General features: G+C 39.5%; 1 protein-coding gene across 5 annotated transcripts in view; it reads right to left on the reverse strand.

Moving 5' to 3' along the window:
* The window catches only part of CSRNP3 (cysteine and serine rich nuclear protein 3), a 101,509-nt gene extending 85,342 nt beyond the window's left edge, over positions 1-16,167 (reverse strand). For 3 of the 5 annotated variants that reach the window (XR_004253388.1, XM_032189683.1, XM_032189684.1), the window contains exon 1: positions 15,990-16,127. The gene's annotated coding sequence lies outside the window, so the exon portion shown is untranslated. Of the gene's footprint in view, positions 1-272; positions 334-15,989 lie in introns of those variants that run through there. The other 2 variants (XM_032189686.1, XM_032189682.1) reach the window with 2 other exon arrangements.
* Between the last annotated feature and the right edge of the window lie 2,746 nt (positions 16,168-18,913).

The following is an 18,913-nucleotide window of genomic DNA, read 5'->3' on the forward strand; positions in this document are numbered from 1 at the left end:
AACAACTTCAGCATCAATGAAATGCAATATCCATACTGTCAAATGAGAGTTATCAGATTGCATTAGGCATGCCTATGATTTCACTGCCTATGGATCTCATCTAAGTTGAAATCTCCTACAAAGGAGAAATAATAAGCTGAGAAGCTGCTTCATAGTCATTAATGAGGAACAAACAGTAAGATGCTTGCACATGCTTTTTTTTTTTTTTAAGCCAAGAAATATTGTGGCAAGGATCAAGAACAGCTATTAAGGATTTTTTTTTCCTCCCTTACCTGTAAACTGGCTTTCTGTGTTTCAGCTCTATCAATGCAGACTGAAAGGTTTACTCCTCCTTTTTCCATCCATCAGACAGCAGTCATCCAATAACTGAAGTCATCCTGGCATCCTCTGGAACATGCTCTCTCCTCGCCCCCTTATTTCCCGCTCCCAACCCCCATCTGCATGCTAGCAAAATGGGAAAACAGCAAGCAAACAAACAAAAAAAAAAACCCACATCTGAAAAACAGTTTTAATATGCTACTTAGTAATCACTGAGGATGCTCTGTACTGGCAGGTAATGACAAAATTTAAAGACAAGAAAAAAAAAAAAAAAAAAAAAAGTGTACTAATAACCTTCAGCTCCAGTAGTAAATTGCAATTCTCCCCTTCAGCTTCTTTTTCTAAGAAAACCCAAGCAAGCAGCTGTAGGAACAGTTACTGCCTATACACAGTCTTTGATATATTTTTGCACGTCAGCTTTGTACTCAGCTATCCAGATTTGCAGTGAAGAGTGCTGCTGTGCATTTAAGAAATTTTGTGATTATCAAAGTAACAATGGTGCTTTTATACAAAGCAAGACTCTGAAATCTCAATGCAAATTACAATTCAGGGATTGATGACAGTAATTTCCTACTACTCTCCAATGCTGCAAAGGAATACCAATTGTAAAGGCTAAAAATAGCCCTAAGGTACCAAGATATGCAGCATCAGAAGTTCCAAGGCCAAAATAATAAAGGGAGAGGAGAACTCAGATTTCCCGTGGTTTTAATTTCTATCAAATTGTAACTGTACTTCAGCCATTTTAGTATCCCTAAGCATCAGCTAAGCACATTTTCTTCCTGCTTAAGACATCATTTATAAAATATCTGAAGGTGAATAATCAGTAGTAACCTTCTCCTTAAAGTTTTACCTGTATAAAGCTCTACCTATTTAAGTGGTGTTTATGGCTCTTCATTATTTATTGCAGAGAATATGCCAAGCTGGAAAGGACCCACAAGTATCAAATCCAACTCTAACAGCCAAAATCTACTGCCCAAAGCCAATGCCCTAGGTGAACTTCAACCACACAAAACTTTCTGCCTAAGAACTCAAATGCAGAGAATGAGTGGGCAAACAATTTTCAATTTGTTTGCCTCAGTGATACTGTCTACTTGTAGCCTCTTAAATCATGATGAAAAGATGTTTTCCAAGACAAATTCCAAAGAGAATTTGATTTTTTATATAACTATATCAATCGGGTATCAGCTCAGCTGAAGACATGATCATTAAATTAACGTCACGAGAGCTTAAAACTAAAATCAAAATCAAGAATGAGTCTTCAGTCCCGGCTAATGTAAAGTTTACTGCCACATCAAAGCATTTGTACTCCAGGATTTCCCTTTGAAAAGAAAATGTTAAGAAGTAGAAGCTGACAAGTACCTTTCTGTTTACAAATTTCTATCTTTGGCTATGGCTTTCCAACGAAATTTACTGTGAATTCCTTTAAAGAAGAGCATCTATACTGTTCGCTGAATTATTGATCTTTAACCGTAGTAAGGCCAATTTGAACTAGCATACTTCCACTATGAAGTAATAGCTATTTTAGCTTCTGGAAAAATTACCTGTCACTCTTACCATAACGAACTGCCAGTAGATCCTGTGTATAACATTCAGATTCTATAAGACACCTACAAGAAAAGTGGGTGGCTTTTTATCCAAATTACAGCTATTTAACATAAAACCTCTTCCTCAGTGCCTAGAAAAATGGAAATTCATTCCTGCCTCTGTTCAAAAACTAAAATAACTCCTCGATGACAAATCCAGACAATCAATATGATTTTTTTTTAGTGGTTAAGAACTTTCAGGAACACTGAGGGAAGACTAAATAGACGTTTTGCCCCGATGAGAGACTTGGTTGAAGACATCTTCATCCTTACTTTGTTATCTGCAGAAACAAATTTAGAGCACTAGGGCTTCACCTCTCAACCAGCCTGGCTGCTGAAGGAGATGCATGGCATCTGAGAATTGTAATCTCATAACTCGTTTTAATATAAATCTTTTCAACACAGATGCAAGATGCAATGCTGTTCTAGTCCTGAAGCACTATTAGAATAATTAGTCACAGAGAAATGGGCAGTACATATAGACAAGTCAGAATGTCTTGATAGTACCTGCTATGAAATAAACAAGTTAATAACAACAAACACAACAGAAACTCTAAGATAAAACTCCCAGACTGAAGCAACTATTTAAGACAGGTAATCGGGATCCCTAAATTAAAATGCAAGCAGTCTTCATGAAAAAAAAAAAAAAAGAAAGACAAAAAACCGTTAAGTAAATGAATTATGTTTCTAAACACCAGCCTACTTAACAGAGAAAGGTATTTTAAATATGTGAAATGCAACTCTGCCAGTATGTCTGGGCCCTGAGTACAAACCCGTGTCCTGGGGGTTTGGCTAGGCACAAGGCCAAATTATAGCCAGTGCAGCTAGTGGCCTTGAAAGAAGATGCCCAAAGCAGCTTCATTGAGTGGCTGCCCACTTTTTGCCAGGACAATGCTTTTAAAGGGCCTCTTGCCCTTGACCATGCTATGACTGCGCTGCCACACCCGGCCACATGCCCACTTGATCCAGCCCCTGATGCCAAGCATGGACTGGACTTCCCTGGGTGAACGCTCAGTTTCCCCCCAGCTGCCATCCCTGCTCTGTGCTGGGGGATTTGGCCCCTGCCCCGCTGCCACCCTCAGTACCTGCCTGCATGCCCCTTTGAAGCCACCAGCTACGCTGGCCACACTGGCATGGCACATGAAGCAGGCTGTCCACCTCCAAGCCAACACTTTCGAAGTCTGAGCAATGCTACCCGGCTGTGCGGTGCTGTTACTGGACTAGTAGGTCACATATACACAGATGGAGGAAAGGAAAGTGGCCTTTTTGAACTTGTACCCAGTCTCTGCTTGTGACTCAAGTGATTAGTGGGTGGGCTCATAATCCTCCAGCTATTTCACCTTTCTTTTTTTTTCTTGAATGTCTGTTTTCCCTCTTTGCTTAATACTTCTTAAAATATACCTTGTTTTTTCCTCCAGAACCATTACATTGCACAAAAGAAAGGCTTCATCTGGAAGCAGGCTCCTGAAATAACTTTCTGCACTTCTTTTCCTGCTCATGTCTGTTGCTACTAAAATATTTGCTTCCATTTTCTTTCAGTCTACAAAGATTAAAGCTTCTTTTAGCAATTCCTTTACGCAAGGGTGACATGTTGAAGGATCACTTCCTTCATAGAGGACAAAAAAAAAACTTCAGAGAAAAAAAAATGTAGAAAGTGTATATAAATTGCATCACAGTAATCCCCTCTGCTTTACCATATAATGGTACTAAGCAAATTAAAAGAGATGCTGGTTAAAAAAAATAATAATAATAATGATAAAATAAAACCCATGTTCATCTTAATGCTTTAGACAGCCCCGATTGTAAAGGTGAGCTGACACAGCTTAGTGAGTAATTAGAACCTCAAACAAATCTCTTGTATTTCATAACATCCACTGCTAAAACTGAACATGATCCTTCCCAGAATATCTTTCTTCAGCCTCTTTCTCTAGCAGAGCTAATTGTTCCACTCCCCTCCCTCAGCAGTCTCTAATAGTAATCCCATTTTCTTTCCCTTTAGACCTTATACCTCTCTTTATAAAAATAAAAAATAAATAAAAAACACAACTGTTCTATTTTATCTAATAAAATAGATTCATTTTCCTCTCTCTCCTTTACTTTATTCGATATCTGGTCCATAGCTGCTTTAGAATCCATACTGATTTGCTTCCTGGAATCACGATGGATTTACTTATCTAAAGATAGTTAAAATTCTTTAAAGCTAAATCAATAGTTCTGCATCCAGTTTTCTGCTAGTGGTCTTTACTTCATATTTTGAAGAAACACACAATGGTTAGTGAGATGGGAGCAACAGCTCATCAGTTCCTTATGGTTCACATGTACCTTCACACCAAGACTAGACCACTTTTTCTTCCTGCAACATGGGATAGGATGTGATGTGTCCTGTCTGTTCTCACATTTAAGATTCTGGGTAGCACATTCTGCAATTTATTTTTTTATATATATTTTTTTTTCCTGAAATGCAAATATTTGCAAGTGGGACAGAAAGGAAGGGAAAAGATGGCTGGGGGAAAAAGCTACTTGCAGATTTACATGTGTCAAAGAACTCCGAATACCAGTAAGTGACGTCTCTTTATCTTCACTTGATAATCCACACAGGCACTCATATCATGGGTGACTCCCAGCAGCTCCCCTCAGGTTATGTAACTTTTTGATTGGTCATCACATTGTCCTTCATTACAGAACTACAGTAATTAGATTCTAAATTGTGAGATTCAGCTCAGGCATTCTGCTTAATGAAGACACAGATGGAGGTTGGTATTTGGAGAAAGCTACAGGCAGACATTTGAGACATACCCATTTTTTCATCAGACTGCCAACCAGGGGAATCAGCCGCTTGCCTAAGAAACATAGTGGCTACTGCCTGGCTCAGGAGCAGAAGTTACCACCTCAGATATAAACATGGGAAGCCATCAAGTTTTCAACAGGATAAAGCTGTCCTGAAAGATTGTCACTACAACATCTGATTACGTTCCATATATGTGGTCTAGAAATAAGAATCTTATTTGCCATTCTGCTACCAAGATTCCAGGCACATATGTCATGTTCCATCTATCAGACCTCCTGAAAAGAGAAAGACTTTGTAACCCCTTCTTTCTCAGTGTCCTATATCCTATGTGCCTCTCAGAACATGAAATACAGGCCAAGAGCTCTGCAAACATGCCTTGGAACCTGTGAATATCTGGCACTCACGTGCTGGCTCCATTCTTCCTGAGGCACTTGGCTTTTTGCAGTTACAGCATTAAGAAAAAAAAAAAAAAAAATCCCACCTCACTCCAGGAAAAATGCATCTGTTGCTATGAGCTGATAAAACGAGAGTAGCAAGGTTAGGAGGAAGGCTCCTGAAAACACTGCATGTGTCTTGCCACACTGGAAGGTGCTGTCATATAATTTGAACAACAGCAAGCTGTTTATTGAAAGATCAGTCAGCAAATTACAAAGCGCAGCACCTCTAGAGGTAGCTACAAAAGCCTGGCACAGAGCACTATTTAGGCGTCAGAGACATTGTGGCCGAGAAAGACAATTGCTCTTAGTACCTGGCTGAGAGATCAGCTGTGGAACTGAAATACAAAATGACCATGAATATGACCAAAAATGACCAACCTGCCTAGAATAACAATGGCTCCCACGGCTAGGAGCCAAGAGTTAAGCCAATGGCCAACACAGTTTGTGAGAGGAAAGGGCCCAACCTCTCAAAAGACTCTTGAAGATGGAGGAGGAAAAAAATAATAATAACAAAAAAAAAGGAGAATTGAGGTTTCTTTCCCACAAATGGTGGGCAAATGCTGTCATTTACAAGCCTCAGAAATTTTTCAAGGCACGTTGGATTCCAACAATCCAAGGTTTAAATAGTGACAGGCTCCGCACAGAACCTGTGTGAGTCTCTGAACAAACCAGCACTCAGAAATCAGAAGTAGCACCATGCAAAAACGCAGCACGCATACAAGTTATATTGGCTGGAATGCCCTACTGACTGCGTTTACTGAAGCCTGAAGGGATGACTGCTCAGCAGCAGCTGGATAACTGCAGGCGATGCGGAGTGGAAACATGTCACCCTATAGTTCAAGAATCTAAACTCTTTCAAGAAAGAGCATGATTACTTCATCGTAACATTCAGACAATTTTACTTCTTAACAGAACATAGAAGACTGCTATCTCTGAAGCAGCTGTGCCTAACAATATTTGTTACAGTTTACAACAGTATAAAAAACAAGCCTTTTTTATATAGCATATGAGGATGCTAAAAAGTGGCAATAATGGTCAGTGGACCTGACACTTGACAACATGTTACATGAGGTGGAATTTTCAAAGAGCTGTAAACACTATTCTAAGATGGCGAGGAAAAAAAAAAAAAAAAAGAATACACTGCTTTCTGTGCAGCTGTAAAAAGCTAGTTCCTTTCTCAGTTTTAAGGGTAACAGTACTGCAGACCTCTGTTATAATAAGCAAGTTTTTCTTTAGCCCTTGATAAACAAAACCAAAACAAATTCTCCTTTCCTCTTAAAAAAAAAAAAGATACAGTTCATATAAAAAACACCAGAAACCTCCATGAAAATACTGCCAGGTGGGAACAAATTTCAAGGCAAAATTGAGAAACATATTCAAGGCAGACTAATTTTCACCTCTTCAAGTGCAAGTTGCATAAATTTCAACTCCTCAGACTCCCACCCACTTACCAACATCCATCTGTATTCCTTCAATCAGTTTAAGAGTACAGTCACCTGCCTTCAGTGAACTCAGAAGTGGAATAATAAATGAAACATGGGAGAGAAAAGGTAAGCAAATAAATTCAGCACAAGAGTATATATGATTTCACATTAATTCATCTGTGACTATCTTACAAAGCAGCTTTCTAGCATGGAAATTATTTCCAGTTCCAGTTATTTACATACCAACATGTTTTATAGTAACAGCCTGAAACATAAGATTTTAAAAACAAGACTCTTATAAACCATAATCTAGATGTCATGACTGAAAGAAAAAAATTAAGCAAACTTAACAGAACAAAACAAAAACCAACAACATTTTTTTTTTCAAAAAAAAAGTTTGTAGCCATATCAGCTTTGGTAAGGAGTATAATGCTGGAATGGCAAGGTAAGAAAAGAGATGGGGTACTACCCCTTTTGGACGGGGCACAGACAGACTGGCAGCAAAAAGGTAACTAATAGCTAGTTCAGGGAGGGATAGAAATTTTTTTTTTTCCCTGTGACAAGTTCATTATGAGACCATACTTAGTTACCACTGAGTATCTGAAAAATTAATAAGCGTTCTTTTTCTTTCTGCTTATCTTGCAGGTTATACAAGTTTCTTCTTTTATTAATATTCCATCTTTCTCTAATAACACTCTGACTTGATGAAACCTTTAAGCTGATTTTGAATCAAGCCACTTCTGACCTTGCTAGCAATTAAGCATATAGATCCCCCCCAAAAAAAAAATTTTAAAAATTGCACGTCCCAGGCTGCCTGAAGACTTTCATTCTTTTATTAATTACTTTAATAAATATCAAAGACCATTTGTACTTTGCAAGTATAAGATTCCCCCCTCCACCCCTTCTCTTTTAGAGCCACGGGTGAGATATTTTATGGAAGAAACTACAACATCAATCTAATCCCTGTATTTCCATCACAGAATCAAAGTTCCAAAGTTTGACTCTCTCCACCCAGCACAGCTTAATGCATGACTCCACAGCTACCCTGTGCTCAGCCTCACAGATTGAACACATGCCCTTAAAAGCAGCTTTACACTCAGATGCAGTTAATGCTGGGTGACTGGCCATAAATCACTCTACATACATTACTAGAGAGCTCCTAAGTCTACACCAATATCTTAAGGCCAATCTTCTCTAACAGATTTCAGATCTTCCGGACATCAACACACCAAGCAGTTATCAAAGAGAAGTGATCAAATGATGATTCTCAAGTACACTATATGCATAAACAGCAAAGTTATTTAAAAACACTGTACACAAATAACTTGATAGATCAGTTGCCCTTTCTGAAATTCAATAGGTGCCTGATTTGTCACAATTCTTGCAAGTTAAAAAGTTCATTATTTACCTTTTTATTGTGTCGTAGCTAAGGTGGAGTTCAGAATGTCTGCACTTAGCTTTGCTGATAAATTAAAACGTACTTGGTCTCCACCAAAGTTTGTTCAGCAAACAATCCACCTGCACCTCCACATACAGATCTGCAGAGGAGTTTAGAAGAGGACACTCAGGAGGAAATGGGAGTCTGGTCCCTATTTCCAAAACGTTGTGTACAATACAGAAACATTGTGTGAACATGAAAGCAAGCCCAGCTGAGTGACCCAGTAATGAGGCTTGAGTGTTACACCCCTTTTTGTCCCTTTTCACCCAGAAGACACACTCCTCAGCATTATCTGCTCCAAATTATGTTACAGCTTGTCATTTATGGCACACTTCTGGAAGATGCAGGTGCAGACTGGAACACTTTCAGACTGAGGGAAGAACAGTAACCAAGTCTCTCACTTTCTTAGGAAGTGCTCTCAACTACAAAAAAACGAGTGCATGGCTATCTTTTGTAACAGAAATGATCCTATTATATCAAGAGTCCACCCACAGAAGAGGGATCAGTGTTGGAGATTCTCAATGTACACAGCTGCCTATACTCTAGAGATCAGAAATTCAGACATACTACTTTGCTAATATGCTCACTTTAGCCATCTAGAAATCCCAGTGAAATGCAGGATGACTGAACTTTACTGTGTTTTTTAGCATAGGAAATAAAGCATTACATTAAAGGTTAAAGCAGTAGAGAACCGCCAAATTGATTTCCTGAGTTGCAGATGCCTTTTTAATCACCTCCAGGGCAGCATTGGGCATTGCAAAAATGCTTCCCTAAATCACAAACTTCACAGGCAACACACCAAGAAAACATCATGCTTGGCAATGAGAAGCAGCACAGCGGAAAGAAAGCACTGGGAATAATTTTAACCAATTTGCTCAAGCCATGTCAAATAAGGGAAAATAAAATTTTGTCACTGAGCACAAAAATCTCTTTTCAGACAGATGAACTTCTCAAGAGAGATCCTATAAAAATACCAAAGTTGACATTAGAAACAAACAAACAATCAAAAATCAGCCTTTCCTATGCATTAATTCTTAAGCCTTAGTTAAGGGCAATTTTTAAAACAGTGACAGAATCTGCTCTATTCTGCATCATTGTGAATTGATAATAATTCTGGTGAAGTTAATGAGCAATTGAAGCTGGCGAATGGGCTTTTGTTCAGTGTTCAGAGACAAAGTCAAGGAATCACATGCAGTGACAAGTCACTCAAACTCTCCTATATTTAGAACTTGTTATATGCATTTATATTCAGTATGTCTGTGTAAGGGAGTATAGAGGGAGCAAAACACTATTTTAATCTCTAACTAGTGGTACTTCTTATGGCCCTCCTTATGCAAGCCAGATCAGAATTTGTCTTAAAATATGGCTAGAAAGGTAGCTGCATCCCCTGATGAAAGATGTAGTGCTTAAAACTCATTATACAATGTAACCAGAGGGCAATCGGTGTGGAAAAAAATAATGCCTTTATGTCTGACGAATGGACGGATAGAAAGTATCTGACAGTTAAGTGTCGTCCTGTCACTGAATAAACAAAGATGACACCAACAACAGTTCTCTTTTACAGCTGCAACAATAGGGGAAATACTGAAGGTCAGCCATCAGTCACATCAATATTCATGTTCCGCACAGAACACAGAGCAACATAATGTTAAGTGTGAGTGAAAAATGTGTTTATAAACAAATCAACTTCTGTAAGCTACTAGCATGGGCATTAACAACTTCCTTATGGTACCATGGAGCAATGCTAAAGGCGGCCTTTCCATACATTACATATGAGACAGTAATATATTGTTTTTGTTTTTTACCATTCACTGTTATGGATTAAAATTTAATAGAATTTGAGTACAAAATGGAAGATACAGGAGAGCCATTTCAAATATTTATCAAATGAGTGACTATTTATGATATTTTAGCCTACTAATGCACTGTTCTCACTGAATACTTCAACACACAAAACAGAAATAAAATGTTTTGCAACAAGTTAAAGTTCTAAACAAATGCTGATTGAATGTATATCAAATATACATTCTCTAGTCATCTATCATTAGAAGTAGGTTAAAACAAGGCTAAATATTCTGAATTTAAGTCTGTTTAAAAGTCAAATAACCTAATACTGAGATGCAAGTAATTTAGGCATTAAAATATATCCTAATGAATGTGATTTTCCATTCTGGTGTCTGTATACAACAAGAGAACAAAACATTTTCTTTCATAACACCAAGCAATTTTAGCTATATTCATGGTATTTCTTCCACCTCAGCTGATATTTACAGACTTAATCTTGTACAAACCTTAAGAAAAATTGTAGTTTTGAAAATAATTGACTGTTTGTTCTACAAATAATGCATAATTATAAAAACTGATTTTCCCTCATTTTATTAGGAATTTTAGTCATACCCAAGATCAGAAACAGAATCATGTAGCATATTTCATCAGTAATATACCAAATACTGGCAAGAAATCTAGATGATGATCAACACATGAACTGCTGAAAGTCTTTAAATTACCTTTATTTAGCACTAAGTATGATTTCTTCTTAATTAACATTTTTATCAGACCACTCCTAAAAAAAAAAAGGATTGAATTAATTCCTTTTGATGTGTAGTGTGGCTAAGCCACACTACATTCTGAAGACAAAGTAGGAATTTTCTTTAAAATCACTATCCATAAGGGAGGTACCATAATGAACCTCTCCATGCAAACACCAATTCGGTGTGATCACGCACTGACACCTAGTGCATACTTGCAGTTAAGAAATGCTGCTGCTGCTTTTCTAATTGCCCGTGCAGGACAAATGGTGCCAATATATTCCTGCTGACAAGGTGTTCCACAGATGGACTATGGTTTCCTTTTTCCAATTAGAGACACATTAGGGTGTGTAGTATTTCATACACAAGCATGAAAGCACACATAGTATAAAAAACATGTATGTCCTCATGCATAAGAGATTACCTCACTTTGTTTTCCACCCACAATGATAGACCGGTGAGTAGCACCCAGCACCCCAACAAAGCCAAGCAGACAACGAAGTTCCCAGGGCCAGACCAGGGCTTCGTGCACCTCCTCCTCTACTCAGGGAGGCCAAGGGCTCACATACAGCAAAACTGCTCTGTTTCCATTATGGAGCAGATGGTGATAGAGATGAGCTGAAAAGCCCTTAAACGTGAACAGCACATGTTGAGGAACAGCAGAGGCTGCAACCACAGGATTTATAACCCAGAACAACCCAGGGTCAGTGACCGCAGCGTTGTATTGTTGCCTCCTCTGCTGCAGCTCAACATTAAGGCAGATGCCAGCCACCTGACCCACCCATCCAGCTTTCCACACAACCACCAGCCCTGCAGCCTCTCCACATACAGCGGAAGAGATCTGAGATTGCAACTCACAACTCTTTCTATTCTTTAGTTGCATTTAAGTGATTCTTCCTCCCAAATTTTACACGTTTCTCAAGCATAACGCCTGAGCCAGCAATTACCTTCTCTTGAATTTTTAGGGAGCACTGGACAAATGGTTCAGTGAAAAACTCTGCTGCCTAGTATTACGCTATCAGAATAAACCGCCAAGCTCACAAAAATGAGTTTGTTTCCAGAGGTGGTATGCAATACACTACCAGATGCTGTCAGTCACCATAAAGCTTTGCATACCCATGTTCAAATTTTGAATATTCATATCCTGATTTTCTTGAATCCCCAAATGTAAGGATACCCAAAAGCCACTTAAAGCTTTCTGCATGACACTGCTGCAGGCTATAAGCTACCATTCAACCTTAGTGCCAAACTGATTCAAGAATTGTTCAAGAGAAGAGAGACGCAGAGATCCAAACTACACGCGCCTACCTTGTTTAATCTATCCACTAGGGGGTCAATAAAGAGAAAAAAAAAAAAATCAATCATTTCAGAAATTTTAGGGCAGTTTAGGCTTCATTTGAGAAACCTGATGCTGCCTCACTGTAGTCATGGATGGGTCTGGGTGTGATCCATGGTTTCTCTCTCACATGTATGCCACTTTTTGATGCAAGCTCAGACACACCCAGGTGACAGCACTAGTGAAAGGTCTTTCACAAAGGGGTGTCTCTCAGCTACCCCAAGAAAAGGAACACTGGAGGAAGCAGTGGTGCCCCGCCACCTCCATCACCCACACACTGCAGCCAACAGGGCATCTTCAGACCTCAGAACCAGCATTCGGGAAGTGCCAAAGCTCTGATCATGACCCTGATGTTTGCCCTCAGCCTTCATAAACTATTTTGAGCAAAGCCATCAGTATACTCACCTGAAAAGGTGAGGGGTAGGCATACACATAAAACATACACAAGATTACCACCACTGTTCACAAATTTTAGTATGTGAACTACGTATATTATTTTAGGATTCTTGTGTTAAAGCATCTAAGTCCATTTTAAAAGTAGCTGTTTTATCAATTCATCTTGGAAACAGTGTCCATCAAGCCAAAGTATATACTAGTGGAAGACAATGCAAATCCCAAGCAGCTTTAACTCTCAGTGTTTTATATGCATATATGATGTTTACAAATGTGGCTTTTTGCTTGTCAGGATTCCACCTGGAGCATATTTTCCAGGCTATGATTACAACAAGCCATTACAAATTTTCTGCCATCTCCTATACTATGACAAAAATGAAAACTGGTAACCACGTTTCTGTCAAAAAGGAATTCACATTTACATGTGATACAAACAAAACATGGATTATTAAAGGGGGGATGGGAGCAGGACACCAGGGAGCCTGATCAGCTCCTTTCATGGATCAAAATTGCTTCTGTAATAAAGAAAATATGTACCCCCTCAAACCATACACAGTGTTCTGTTTTGCAGATCAAAAATCCTTGTTGCCATGGGAACTGCAAAAAAAGTCAGTCATGACATAGCAAGGCTGTAACAGAAACATGTCTGCTGGGAAATTACCGCTAGTTCTGGTTTTCTTATCAAAAATGCTCGTGTATTTTCAACCTGAAAACAAAATGCTTCCTCAGATCTTACTTCCGTACTCTCCCCCACAATTATCTACCAAATTTCCACTAAAAATTGATGATATATATATATATATCATTTATACAGATTAAGCTACGCAAAGTACTGTTTAAAAAGATGTACTATGTACAACATAAGAATAGCAGCTTGCACATTTCTTTCCCAGATATACTTGGTACAAAATGTGTACTCCTGATTTACATTGCTCAGTCTATCTGTACACAGGAAAAAGAACAGATCTTTAAAAAAAAAAAAAAAAAAAAAGCACTTGATGAGAAGCACACACAAGAAAAAGAGTATTGCATAAAACAGATTACATAAAGCAATATTTACAATGCAATTGTTTAAAGCAGTATTTATTTCAAGGTTACTTATACATACAGTTTGCTTTTGTACCTGTGTTCTCACCAGGTAACAAAAATTAATGTTTGATTGCTAGAATAGAAAACCATCCCTTTTGAGAATGCTGTTGTCACTTCAAAGCAAAGTGAAAAATCAGAGTCATGCAATTCCCATTTGAGCACAAACAGCTCCCAGAAGCGTGAATAAAACAACAACAACAACAAAAACGCTGATCAAAGCATCTATGTAATAACATGGAATTCACAATGCAATCAAACATGCCCTTTTCAGCACCCCATTACACCCCATTATAATCTTACAAAAATGCTAGACTTATTTTTCTGTCAAGCACGTGTAATGACGTAAAACATCTTGAGAACACTGCACAAAAAATATTACATGTAAATACTGTTAAAATTATTTTACCTCTGTGCTGGTTTGTAGCACAATGAAGTGGGAAAGAACCCTGGAGAAAACAGTTTTGCAAACATGATCTGCAGAAATTGCTTTTGTATATAAAAGTAGTCTCACTCTAAATATACACATATATTAAATACATCTTTATTTTAACACAGCAATTACTTAAACATCAGATTATAGCAAAATACTTCTAAAAGAAATCTTGGAAACTAAGTGCAAGTGTAATCTGCAGAGTGGCTCATGGTTTTGGATAGTTCTGAAGAGCTATTAACTAGGAAATAAATTCTTTTTTATCTGTTCAAACCACACTTGCTTATCAGGCTGAACACTATACAGAATATAGGACTACCAAAACCACTCAGTTTGATTAATTCTTTGTTTCATCCCACACGGAGTGCAGATTTGGGTAGCTATCTGGAAACATAGTCATGCCCCCTCTCCTTCCTATCTTGGTCTACCTAGCCTGGCACAGAACCATGCAGGTCTCATGAAGTCCTCAGATAAGCCATCAAACTGCTGAGGATGATCAGAGCAGTGGGAGTCATCTCCAATGGAGACTGAGCTCATCCAGGAAAGGCAACAGGTGTTTGTTTTTTTTTCATGATAAAGCCATGCAATAAACAGGATGGTTGAAGGATGGGGTAATACCCGCATCCTTACTACAGTTGGAAAATCTGCAAATATATTTAAACCGAGCTTAAGAAATCAAGTCATTTACAACAACAAAATGAAAGAGTTCAGTGTTTAATACTTGGTATTGCAATATTTATAATGCCGTGTATAATAAATATAATATCATGTGCAATGCAATGCAGAAAATTTATATTCACAATAGCATGGCATTATTCATTTGATAAATTGGTGAGGCAAAACCAACTGTGGACTAACAAACCAAGTAATGTAACTAATGCAACTGATATAATACCACAAAGTATGCTACAGTAACAGTAAACAATTTTAAAAAAGGAAAATAAAACAGGAAAATATTTAATATTCTAGATCTTATTTGTGTATATCAGTCCTTCACTTAAAGCTGTATCTATCTGATGAGTCACTACTTCAGTAATAAGGATGCTTGGCATTTGTCAGATTCATATAGACATTAGGCAGACATCTTTGCTGCCAGGGTCATCAACCCTCCCCCTTCATCAATTCATTGTTCCACTAAATTAGTCACTACCAACCACCTGTAAGGACGCCCTTATTTACATTTCACTATTAATAAATAAATAATTAAAAAAAAAAGAAGCCACGGCAAGGTTCAGCCCCATTTACTCCCCTCTCCATCTTGCACAAACAGATCCATGCGTTACATCAGCGCGGTGGTTACAGGGTAACATCTGCCTGTGGCTGGGTGCTGCTACTCCTGCTACTGGACTGCCAGCGTCACAAGCACAAAACCAGGCTGTGTTTGGATCTGTATCCTCTTTACAAGGCTTTTTGTTTTTAAATTACACCATTCTACAATAGTGGACATGCGTTATCACAATACAATTACAATATCCTGCAGCTGTTATTGCTTATTTCCCCCAGCTATTGCTATGCAATCACAAAGGCCAGAAACTATTTAATATTGTCATTAGAAGGACCCGTCAGAATCCGAAATCTAAACAGTTAGGCATAAGACAGCAATAAATTCACAATAACATAAAACTGCAAGCTGTAAACACTCATCGCTGAATCACATAAATAAGGGCTCCTGTAGCGTGCGATGACAGCTGGTATCTGACTGCTTTATGTTCCTGAAAGTGCCTGAGACCGAGCCCACTTCACTCAAATTGCAGACAGGTTTCCCTAATACCAACCCACCTCACACCACACACAGGTGAAAGCTGTGTTTCTTTCAGGGTAGATAAAGTAAACAGATCTGAAGAGCTACACTTAAGATCCCTAGGAACATTTTAAAATAAAGGATGTTTAGTTATGGAGATAAACAGAAACCATCTCTGAAGGTCTCTGTTTTTTAATTTATTTTCTATCTTGCGCAAACAATAGCTGCAATTTTTAGTGACTTGTCTTCAACTAGTGAGGTACGCTGCCGAGCTAGCCTGAACCACGCTTCACAGGATAAACACCACAAAGGTAAAATACCGAAACAAATCATCAGCCAGGAGCAGGCGTCCAGGACGAGCAGACCCCTCCTTGCAGCCAGGCTTTAGAGCAGCGTTTCAGAGCCCTACAGCTCTTGGAGCTTGCTGCCCTCCGACAAGAGCAGCGCAGAAGCAGTCCGGGAGCCACCACCTGCGCTCACGTACCTTTCTTCACTCGCCCCAACGCCTGCCAGAGTACCCACGCGACGACGCTCCAGCTCCTCGCAGCGTTACGCCTCCCACACGCGTGATTCCAAGGTGCCAGTCTCCAGCCGCCGCACTGTCGAGACAAAGGCGGCCAACTCGGACTTCGCAGCCGTGCGGGGCGGCGCTCGGCGCACAGCGGCACGGAGCGGTGCCAGAGCCGCCGGGCACGGCACAGCACGGCACGGCACCACCCGGTTCGGCTCGGCTCCTCCAGCCCGCTCCCCCCGCCGCGCCTCGCCCCACCTCACGCCGGTGCCGTTGCCGGCCGTTGGGCTCGCGCCGCTTCGCGCCTCCACCACGCGCCGCCCTGGCAGGGCCGTTGGGCTCGAGACGCCGCTGCCAGAGCCGGGGCCGCCCCCGGACGTGTCGCACGCGCCTCCCCTCAGCCCGGCCCCGCCCGGCTCCCCCGCGCCTCCTCACCTGCCCCGGGCGGCCGCAGGCGGGTGCCGAGGCCCCGCTGCCCGCCCGCCTCAGCGCCGTGCCCGAGCCGGGAGGGCTGAGGAGCGGCGGCGGGGCCGAGGGACCAGCCTCTGGGCAAGGGGGAGCTGGAGCAACAGCACGCCTGCCTGCTCCGAGCGCGCTGCTGGTGCTGGCGCTAGGCTCCTGCTGCGTGCAAGTCACTGCAGGAAGCATGGATCGGTTCTTGAATGGTATCCTCTATGCAGACGTGTGTGTATCTGCTTATTTTTCACGGCTCTCCTGCCACAACACCAACGAACCGGTCGTAACGTTGGTGCTTCGGTGATGGGATTTCAGACTTTCGCATTTCTTCCTTTCTTAGACCCTATCCTGAGCACTGAGGTTTTCCTGGCAGAGGGGAAAATCTAATTGCAACACTGCGGCCTAATAGCTTGCTACAGTAGCGCTGCAACAGTGATGTGTGGAATTAAAAATCTCAAAAAACCATTAGTGATTGAAAGCTGTAAGAGTCGAGATGAAAGAAGCTGTCCTCCTGCTTCATTCGGGGCAAAGACCATTCAGAAGTTTTTGCCCTGATCTCGGGTCCACGCTCAGGGGTAAGACACGTCACGTACGTGATCAGGCATGTGCGGTTGTCCTGATGTGCCACAGAGATGTACACAAGTTCAGGCTGGGATCACAAGACAAAGGCTCCTTCTTGTGCCCAGAGGAGCAACAAGGTTGAGATTTTGCCTAGTTTTTAATTTGTTCAAGATGGTACTTGAAATTTACAACAGAGAATTTTTATTTTTTTTTTTTTTTTTTAAATAGCACTCAAATGTGACTGCAACCTAAAAATTTGGCTCCCCTACTTTCAGTGTTGCACATGCTATTTTTTTTTAAGTCCATGGATCACAGGATCACAGACAACTGCAAGAGTGTAAATGAACTCTTGCTCATTTTAATACATTGAAAGGATAGCTGTATCTTGTAATTAAATATATATACATACATACATACATACATATATATATATATATATGTGTGACAATTTCTTGCCCCTTCATTTTACAGAAAACTGCTTTGTTTGTATAGGAAGCACAGGAAGCTTTCCTGAGAGAGAAAAAATACTTTGATACATACATCCAGACATCTCATAAGGTTGAGATACAATTAGGAACTTTGCATGACAAGACTGACGCAACAAATACTTGTATTCCTTCCCCCAAAATGCAAATTTTTTCTCAGTTCCACTGCCACCACACTTGCAATGCGTGTTCTACACCTGTCTTCTGCATTCTCATACCAGCACTTCCACAGGTACATGCACAACACTTAGTGCATATGCCAGCTCCTTTGCAGTGAAAAGCACTGTGTATAAATTCACCACAGAAAATTAATATTATTGTACTTTGAAATTGTAATTGCATTCAGCACGCTAAGATTATTTTTTAAGGTATGAATTTGATGCTTTAATAAAAGTTCCAGCAAAGTTCCTGCTGGCTTCCACACCCTCATGCCTTGAAGTAAAATAATGAATTATAAATATTTTACAAATTATGTAGAAAACAAAATTTTCCTTACAACACACACAAAGTGATTTCTAAAGTAAAATATCATTGAAATTATACATACTGTTCTGTAGCCTTGGTAGCCAGTTTCTTTAACATCTGATTTTCTAGTTGTCTCAGAACACCTGACATGAAAAAGGGTTTTAGGTATCGTGTACATAAATGTTATTCTACTCTAGAATAGTTTTTAATAGGATTAATAACCTGATGAGAGTAAATGGAAATCATAGTAAAGATCTTCCTCAAAGCATACAGCTTCAATATTTGACCTTTCACAATTTTATTATTGAGTTTTAGTCACTATTCCCTACTTCTAACATTTTATATATTCACATTTTATTGTTATAGCAGTTCTTGGAGCCAATAGTTTTTAGTGATGAAAACAAAGACAGAACAATTGAATACAATAAAAAATGAAGTCTTTATTCTTTTGGCTCAACTGTAATGTGGTTTACTGGTCTTTATGGTAATAGCATTTTCCTGCATGCAGTTCACCGACACACAAGTCAATATTTTTTGTAAAAGGAGGAGTCAACATCAAATTTTTGCTTGTGTAAGAAACACAAAATGTCCTGATGTGATTAATTATACAAGTTTGTTATTTAATCCCTGTGGGAAAAAAAGAAAAGAAAAGAAAAAAAACAACATCGTGGATCCCATATTATATTTAGAACAGTTCTAGTGCAGCATGAATCAACAAGAATAAGAATAGTCTATGTAAACAAACACTGGTAAAGATTTTATGAATAAAAAGACTACCTTGAAACTTCTGACGCAGGCAGTGCTAGAATTTTAAACAAATCTTCCCCACCACATTTCAATTACAAGTTATATCTATTTGGAAGCAAGTGCATTTTGGACTCAGTTTGAAATGTATTTCACATTAAAATGTGTGCAAAAATACAGTACTAA

Source organism: Aythya fuligula, chromosome 6 (genome assembly GCF_009819795.1).
Source record: "Aythya fuligula isolate bAytFul2 chromosome 6, bAytFul2.pri, whole genome shotgun sequence".
Lineage (NCBI taxonomy): Eukaryota > Metazoa > Chordata > Aves > Anseriformes > Anatidae > Aythya > Aythya fuligula.